Here is an 8,644-nt window from a genome sequence, read left to right as displayed (position 1 = left end):
GAAGTGTTCCAGGTTTTGCACGTGGGGAATTTATATTTATTTTTGGTAATTTCTCGCTGGGTTCGTTGAGCGAGAGGTGTCTGTGAAATTGTTCTTGCAACAGCTGGGCAAGTTCAGGGCGAGGTTGTATCACACTGCGCCCGGCAGGGTGTTGTGGCGCTATTCACACTTATGCAGAAAGTGTGCTGTTCAGGTTTCCCACTCTGCTGCCATTGCAAGCTCTGAGAACCAAAGAGCTGCTGCTCATGTGGTCTGCGGTCCGCGCTGCGCCACCAAGCACAAGGCGAACTCTGTACGTGGCAATGCCGACCTGTTAAAATACATAATGTGCATACAACTGTCAGGCCACAGCAAGTGGGGAAGAGCATGAAAAGTTTCCGGGCTAGGAAACTATGTTAAAGATCAGCAAGGCTGAACCTGGCGTAAATGCCAACTATACCAGTTGAACGACTGAACAACTAAACAACATGGAGTGTAAGTTCAAGTCTGCTGCAACTGGATTTCTTATGGACAGTGCTAATCCTGAATTTCTTTGGATTTGTGACCATTATGCTCATTTGTCTTCAGAAGCAGTAAAGCTCTGCTGGATTAAATATCAATTGCCTCTGGTCTATTTTTTTGGGAATCCTGCAATGTGGTTAAGCTTTTACTCTGCTAACTATACATTGGCATCTGCTCTGGATCAATATTGAGCAGAATTCCATGACGGTACCACGGAGCTATGGCCCGTCAAGGAAAAGAATTCGCCAGGCTGTGTTTGACTCAGCAGACAGGCTGAAATGAATCGGTGAGGTCCATTAATTTCTGAGGAAAACTTGGTTGACTACTACGCTCTATTACTACTGTTTCCTCAAACGCCCCTAATTTTGAGAACACCCCACTAGTCAGCAACTACTTGGGTGAGTTTTTCCATGTCCTCCAAGCTTTGCACAAATGCAAAAAGGCGGGGGCTGAGATCCAGAGAGAGCCAATACCACGCCCCTCCCATCCCTGCAGGCAGAATAAACTCTCAAGTTAACCTTAGCCGACCTCCTTTGTGCGTGGATCTCCAAGGTAAAGCTGCTGCAATTGGTGCTTGACCTTTGCACCTACCCTCTGCTTTCCGAGGGGACCTGGGGACCTCTCCAAATGGATTGGGAGACAGAAACACTTCTAACCAGGATGGGAGGCTGTTTTCTTACTCCCAAGTTTCGAAAGTCTTGGTGACAGAGAATAAGCGCATGTCTGTTAGGAATGTACAAGCAGCAAGTGAATTAACCTCCTTTGTTCCCATAGCAGCTGCCAAACTTGGACATAAGAATTTCCCTGCTGGATCAGGCCGCCAAAGGCCCACCTAGCCCAGCATCTTCTCACGGGGGATGGGAGGGGTACCAGATGCCTCTGGGAGGCTTGCGAGCAGCACCTGAGCAGGGCAGCAGCTCTCCCCAGATTCCTTGCAACTGGTGTTCAGAAGGGAAGTGGCTTATGCTCAGAAGTTTGCAGGTGTGCATGTGGATTGTTGCTGCTGCCTAAATTGCTTAGGCAATTTAAATGCTAAATTAGCCAGAATGCACATTTGCATTACAAATCCTCTACTTTCCCTTTCCATAACACATGAAGGGCGGCACAGCATTCTCAAATAGAGGTTCGCCTGCGATTTGAAATTGTGGATGTGTCCTAAGGCTGCTGAGCTGGTGCCACTGCTCATTTTTATTTTAGTTCAATTTGCCTCTCTTTCACCCAGCCTGGCTTCTCTGTGCTTGGCTGTTTTTCTGCAAATTTACATGGCTGACCCGTGCCCACAGCTCCTTTCAGGTTTTCTAGCAAGGCTCCTGGTCTGCAGGCGAAAATGTTGATGCGAAAAGCTTTGCATGCTCATTTATGGCGCAGATCGAGCTGCTGCTAGAATCAGAGGAGCACACCAGACCTGTGTTTTTCTGGACACTTGGCAACCTGAATTATGCATAGCATCACGGGGCGCCTCCAGACCACCTGCTTATTGAGCATTCATCCTTATTTGTTTGCAGGGAGAAAATGTTGGCTCTTCTATGAACATTCCCTCTGATCTGTTTGCCGGAAAGTTAGAAAATTGTGGCATAGCAAGTGTTACCTCACACTTTGCAGTGTATCTTCCCATCATTTTCCTTGTCACAAAACATCTTATCTTCCAGGAAAGGTTGTTTGCTACACAATACCTCCCAATCAATTGTAATAGCATAAAATGAATTTTCCAAGATGGGATTGAATACCTCCCGAACATAGAGACAGTCCAGCAGTGCTCCAAAAGAGAGGTGCAGATTTGAAAGCAGAGACCAGCCTTAAAAACCACTGCTGGGAAATCAGACTTTGGGGTGAATTAGGAGCTGCATGCTTAAGATTTTGTACACTAACTGTATCACGAACAATATCACAAGTGGTGTGGCATTTGCTTGCTTTTTTAAAACCACATTTAAAGGAAAACAGATATTACTCACTGATTCCTAGATTAAGTACCAATATGTTCAGAGGCCGAAAGAAAAAGCACCAAAATATTTAGCCTTTTGGCGTTCATCATATTTCACAATTAAGTAAGCGACTCAATTGGATATCATCTCAATGTAATTATATATGTTCTCAATTGTATTTTTCACAAGTGAAGGAATTTAGTAAGATGCCTCTCGATTGCCCATATCTCCTATAAGGTAAATAAGATATGGTATAGGATTCAACTGATAAGGGAAAAGCCTGGTAGAAATTTCATACGAGAAGGGAACGGATGTTAAAATGTTTGGAAATTAATTTTTTTAAACAGTATTTTTGTTGTTGTTGTTGCTTCTTTTTTGTTGTTGTTGTTCGTTTTTCTTTTCTTTTTGTATGTAAATCGGTGTTGATTTGATTATGTTATGCTTTATTGTGTTGTGTATTTGTATTCTCTACCGTCTCCTCCTCTCCAATCTCACCCAAGTCGGTTTACAACGACAGTTGGTTCCGGAAGTCTCTTCATCAACGGAAGCGAGCTTTCCCATGGAAAGTCATGGAAAGTGGATTCATCCGTTGCAGGCGTTGAAAGCCCCCCCCCCCCCCTAAAGCAGCAGTTTAACCCCCCCCCGGGGCGGGCTTACCTTTCTACAGTTGGGGGTCAAGGGCTTTTCGGCAGCCTCATCTTTGTTGCTTCACAGCTTCACAGCTCTTTCTCTTCGCTACGGTAGGTAAGTGTTCCTGACCGAACTTTGGGGCTGGGAAGCTACGTGCTGGGCATCCTGTGGGGCAGTTGTGGAGGCCTCTGGTCATCCCCCCCCCAGGCCAGCTGGGGAGGGGGCATTTCTTTAATTCCTCCAGTCTTTGCCTTGAAGCTTTTTAAAGGCTGCAGCACCGGAGGCCTTTGGATCACTCTGAGAAGGCCCGGGCTTGGATCGGGGCCTCCGCGAAGGTCCGGATCGAAGCCCCGGCCTCCGCAAAGCCATCCGAGGCTCCTGGAAGTAAGTAACCTGAGGTGTTTGAGGCCTAGGGAGGCCTCCGCCAAGGCCCAGAGCGAAGCCCCGGCCTCCGCGAAGCCATCCGAGGCCTTCTCAGAGCGACCCGAGGGCCTCCGGTGCTGCAGCGCAGCCACAGAGCCTCGGATGGCTTCGCGGAGGCCGGGGTTTCGCTCTGGGCCTTGGCGGAGGCCTCCCTAGGCCTCAAACACCTCAGGTTACTTACTTCCGGGTTAGGATTCTTCGTAAACTGAAAGTTCGTAAACCGAGGTTCCACTGTATCTAGCTCTCTGTCAAGGAAGGGATGCTTGAGACTCTCAGGCATCCCCAAACTGCAGCCCTCCAGATGTTTTGGCCTACAACTCCCATGATCCCTAGCTAACAGGACCAGTGGTCAGGGATGATGGGAATTGTAGTCCAAAACATCTGGAGGGCCGAAGTTTGGGGATGCCTGCTTGAGAGTGCAGGGCAGTATCTTGCAAATAAATCTCCAAAGCCAGTGCTCCTGCATAACTGAGCTGGCAGGAAACAACCCAGATACAAATTGTGCAAAACAAGAGGGCTTCATTTGCCTTTCTTTCTTTTCAGCCAACCCCAGAATCCAGATTTGCTCTTGCGGATTTCATTCCGCACTCCCTGCAGGCAGAATCTGCTCTGCCCTGTTCTTATGACAGGTAGGTAGCCGTGTTGGTCTGCCGTAGTCAAAACAAAATAAAAAATTTCCTTCCAGTAGCACCTTAGAGACCAACTAAGTTTCTCATTGGTATACCTGTAACTAGAACTATGGAAGGCACCACATTGAGCCACGTGAAATGGAAGTCCATCAATCTCACCAAGAAACTTGCACAGGTACAGACTGACATCTTCTTTCTGACTAAATGCGAGAACCTGGACACTATACCCAAGGGTCTTAGAATTAAGAACCCTCTACAATCTACTCATCCTACTGAATATGCAAGGAAACTATGCCACACTTTCTCCAAGAAGCTGCTCAAACATCTGATCGGCGTTCTGTACTCTAAGCAGAAGCTAATGAAGGAGGAACTCTCTGTACTGGACAACTCTATCAGAAATCACCCAGCCTGGCAAGAGTTCCACAAGGAAAAACCAACCATTTACACTGAAAAAACAGAAAAGCAAAAAACTCTCTAACCTTTCCAACCTACAGGCTACTAATCAAAACAACAAGATCAACAACATTGTCAATCTCTCACAGCAAAAACTCAGCTCAGCTGAGGAATCCGTCCTTTCACGTGCCCTACCAAATCCCCACACATGATTCAGTTCTGTGGGGACTTGGAAGCATTTTTCTGCCGTTTACGCCTTAAGGAGTACATTCAACACACACAAGAACAAGACAAAGTAGAACAAACAACATCCCCACAACACAACATCTCTCAACCTGCTGGGGAACAACCACAACCCTCCCAACACATTAATTAACAGAACATTGACCACTAACTACCAATGAAAAAATGTTACACAAAAAAGGACTCCACGTGGACCCCTCCTGATGAATGCAATACCACACTAGATCTGTACATTGATTGCTTCCGCCACAGAAGTCAAACGGATGTGACCAGTAAACACCACCGCTTACATCAAAATCTGAACCATGCTCAAAAGAGACCCATAGATGATGTCAGGAACAACCCGGACATTACAATAAAAGAGGCGGACAAGGGTGGAGATGTCGTCAACATGAACAAAACTGATTACATCCAGGAGGCTCACAGACAACTTTCCAATACCGCCTTTTACATGAAATTGGACTCAGACCCCACACAAGCATACAAAAAAAGAACTGAACAAGATTGTTAAGGAGCTACCCCCACACATCCAAGAACAGATCCTCACAAACACACCAGCGGAACCCGGACCAGGAACTTTGTATCTTCTACCTAAAAGACACAAACCAGGAAATCCAGGACACCCCATCATCTCAGGTATTGGCACTATTACAGTGGGTGTTTCTGGCTATATGGACTCTGTTCTGAAACCATATGCTATCGGTGCTCCCAGCTACGTACGTGACAGCACAGGTTTTCTGAGGAATACCAATGAGAAACTTAGTTGGTCTCTAAGGTGCTACGGGAAGGAATTTTTTTTATTATGTTCTTCTGAAACACTGATAGAGAAGAGTGGTAAATTGTGGGATTCGTTCCCCATAGAGGTGTGTCGTATGCATAGCTGTCAAATTCTCCCCTTTTTAAAAGGGAAATTCCCTTATGCTGAATAGGCTTCCTCGCAAGAAAAGGGAAAACTTGACAGCTATGGTCGCATGCTGAAGGTGCACCTCTTTACCCCAGCCTGTGACGCCTGAGATATGTCTTTTCAGGATGCAGCCTATTCCTGCCTTTGCAGTTTGTTTCAACCGATTCTAATTCTGAATTTTAAATGGCTGTGAACCACCCCAGGACCTGCTGGAGAAGTGCAACTAATACATTGAATTGCACCCAATTGCACCCACTCAACCTCTTTGATTGGTGGAATTGGCACTATTTCAGGCACCACATAATACCTGCTCTGCATTTGTAAGAACATTTAGTGTGTCAGCACCTAATAATAATAATAATAATAATAATAATAATAATAATAATGTATTAATACCCCGCCAATCTGGCTGGGTTTCCCCAGCCACTCTGGGCGGCTTCCAACAGACATTAAAATACAATCATCTATTAAACATTAAAAGCTTCCCTAAACTTTGGAACTCCCTGCCTATTGATATCAAACTGGCACCTTCACTGTACAGTGGTACCTCAGGTTACAGACGCTTCAGGTTACAGACGCTTTGTTAAAGTCTGAGAAAGTAAGGCAGCTTTGGAGAAGCAATTAGAAGGCTGGCAAGCAGCCAAATTGGCTGGACTCCGTGGCTAAAGTTTGCCTAGCAACTGAGAGGCCTACCAACAGGCTATGATTGGATGAAAGTTCCCTGAGAAGCAGCATGATACTGCAAGGCCGTTGTTGGGGACTTTTGAGAGAGAGTGGAGATGGTGTGTGTTACATGAGAGAGCTGTGTATGGAAACTTTGCTTTTGGTTTTGCTCTGCTGTATATAATAAAAGCAACTGGAACTCAAGTCACTGTTCCTGAAGTTCTGTTCCTGGACCAGTGCACTGGTCTGCACAGTCTTGCAGGGTGTCCGCTGCGGGAGGATCGGCGTAAGATCCACCAATACGCTTCAGGTTACAGACTCCGCTAACCCAGAAATAGTACCTCGAGTTAAGAACTTTGCTTCAGGATGAGAACAGAAATTGCACAGTGGCGGTGCGGTAACAGCGGGAGGCCCCATTAGCTAAAGTGGTACCTTAGGGTAAGAACAGTTTCAGGTTAAGAACGGACCTCCAGAATGAATTAAGTTCTTTTTAAAAAAAAAAATAATAATTTTTATTCATTTTATAATTAAACACAACTGACAGCACATAATACAAACATAACACCAACCCAAAACAACATAAAGAATAAAAAACTAAAAAAAACTAAAATGCAATAATCATTTTCCTTTAACATTCTAAAAGGGGACCTCCTCGAACTCCCCCTATCTGCGGTTCATTTCTGCTCATCTTTAGCAATTTCTACTTCTTTATTTTAAATTCTTCCCATTTCCATTCTCTCAATATAGCAACTAGATGCGCCAGCGGATCAAGACGCAAAGAGGGGCCTGGGATGATACTCGGTGCCCTCGAACCTCTTCTGCTCTTTCAAGGATGATACAGATCCGCAGGCTGAGTGCCAGCAAGGGCCTGGGGAAGTTCTCCTCCAGCAGACCTGAAGCCTCGGGTAATGTGAGGATCTGGCACAAAGCGTTGGTAGCCTGGAGGGACAAAGACAGGAGAACGGCATTCAGCAGAGGTCATCTTCAGATCAAGATCTCCCAACTCTCTATGCAGGAAGCAACATAGAAACTGAATGGTTTCCTACCGCTGTTGGAATATGTGTATTGGAGTCCTTCTCCATGATCCTCCTCAGCAGAGGTTTTACGAGTTGACTGCTGGCATATCGGTTCCTAAGCACAGCTCCCCAGATCGCTGCAGCTCTTCTGCAATTTTTAAAAAGAGATTTTTAAATTCAGCTCTCCCCATTTCCACCTCACAAAAACTTTGCACATTGGCAAAGCAATCTCCCCTAATTCCTATATATTATTTCCCCGTAACACACTCATCTCTTAGAGATCCTTACTCATCGCACTCCATTGAGCAGTCCAGCAAGGTGTGCATCACTGGGCTGAGACGCTTTGCGGTGAGGTTGACCACTGCCGTAAGTGTTTCCTCTTTAGTGTGGGAGTCTGAAATCCCAGGGAGCTGATGGTAAATTTCCTTGACAATCATGGCCATCCCAGCAGCTTTGTAACTGAAGCATTTCACCATCGGTGATACCTCCAAAATGCCCAACCAGTTCTTTCATGGCCTGCACAGTGGTCCTTAGTCAAGTGAAGGAATTAAGAATATTGTATTTATTTTTCCATTTAAAAAATTTGCATACTGCCCTTCCCCCTTCACCATGGAGCAGTCCAACAGGCAGTCTACAACGGGGATCAGCCGCTTCGCAGCGAGGTTGGCTATAGCTGCAAGAGCCTCTTCTTTTGTGCGGGCGCCTGAGATGTTTGGGAGATGATTGTAGATCTCTTTGACAATCATGGGCAGCTGGAAGAAGATAAAAGAAGACCAGGATGAGAAAGTGAGGTGGACCTGAAAGAAAACAAGGGATTTTGGAGAAATGATATAAAAAAGATGTTCAAAGTGATTATACACCCTCCCCAAAGAAAAACAAACAAACTGTGACTACAGCAGCTAGGATTCTCTATGCACAGAAATGGAAAAACAAAAAGGTTCCCAGCAGAAAAGAATGGGTAAGCAAAGAATAGATCAGCAAAGGTGGCAGCTAAAATAACAGAACTTCACCATGACTGTTTTATGTTTAATGGAAGGCTTTTTAGGACTATTTGAAGACATATTACAATATCACAAATTCGCGAGCAGAATTTGAACTATGAGCAACAGATATAATGAGAGACTATTTAATTTTTGCTATGATACAAAAGGGTGAAGTTAGGGAGTTGTGGCCCCATTAGCTAAAGTGGTTTCTTACGGTAAGAACAGTTTCAGGTTAAGAACGGACCTCCAGAACGAATTAAGTTCTTTACCAGAGGTAGCACTGTACTCTTTTGGGCACCTGCTAAGAACATTCTTGTTTAGACATGCCTACCCAGAT

The sequence above is a fragment of the Zootoca vivipara genome, chromosome 5, assembly GCF_963506605.1.
Source record: "Zootoca vivipara chromosome 5, rZooViv1.1, whole genome shotgun sequence".
NCBI classification, from domain to species: Eukaryota; Metazoa; Chordata; class Lepidosauria; order Squamata; family Lacertidae; genus Zootoca; species Zootoca vivipara.
Note: the sequence above shows the minus strand (reverse complement) of the source record.